Source organism: Lycium ferocissimum, chromosome 5 (genome assembly GCF_029784015.1).
Source record: "Lycium ferocissimum isolate CSIRO_LF1 chromosome 5, AGI_CSIRO_Lferr_CH_V1, whole genome shotgun sequence".
NCBI classification, from domain to species: domain Eukaryota; kingdom Viridiplantae; phylum Streptophyta; class Magnoliopsida; order Solanales; family Solanaceae; genus Lycium; species Lycium ferocissimum.
Genome location: NC_081346.1, coordinates 35,809,708 through 35,810,473, shown reverse-complemented (window position 1 = coordinate 35,810,473; position 766 = coordinate 35,809,708).

Sequence of the window (766 nt, the reverse complement as noted above, 5' to 3'; positions counted from 1 at the left end):
GATTTTTGCTATGATGTTTTCAAGACACAAGCCTATATCTATTCCCTTATAAAAATGGCTCTTTAATTAAAGGGATTTAAGGAGCAATTGAAAGACTTGCTTGAGAAAGGCTTTATTAGGGCACTAGTTCATCCCCATGTGGCACTCCGTATTGTTTGTTCGAAAAGAAAGATGGCTCTTTGAGAATGTACATTGACTATCGGCAATTAAATAAGGTGACGATTAAGAATAAGTATCCTTTTCCGAGGATTGATGACTTGTTTGACCAATTACAAGGTGCCAGATGGTTTTCAAAGATAGATCTGAGACACCACAAGAAAAATGGCCTTTAACGAAGAGAAATCAGGTCCCTACAAGTCGAAATATGGTCTCTAATGGTCAATAAATACCGTAAATAGTTGGTCGCCATCGGTCGTAATATTCGCCGCTAAAAGTCTTTTGCGACGAGATTATTTTGCCGGTCGTTAGTGCGCTTTGGTACCGGAGTTATCTGTCCCCAAAATATTATTGCGTACATTTTTACCGGTCGCAATTGTTTAACATCTGGTCGTCAGTAGCTTCAAAGGGCTAGCCATAACCTGGCCCTTAAATGCCTTTAGCAACATGAGTTCTCGTCCTAAGGATTGGATGTCCGGGGACTTAATTCTCTTATGAATAATATATGTGCTGCGTCATATTATACTCTGCAAGAAGAAAATCAATACAAAAGGACAATACAAAGATAAATCCTACTTTTATATATATAGTAGTCATTAATTACAAAAAA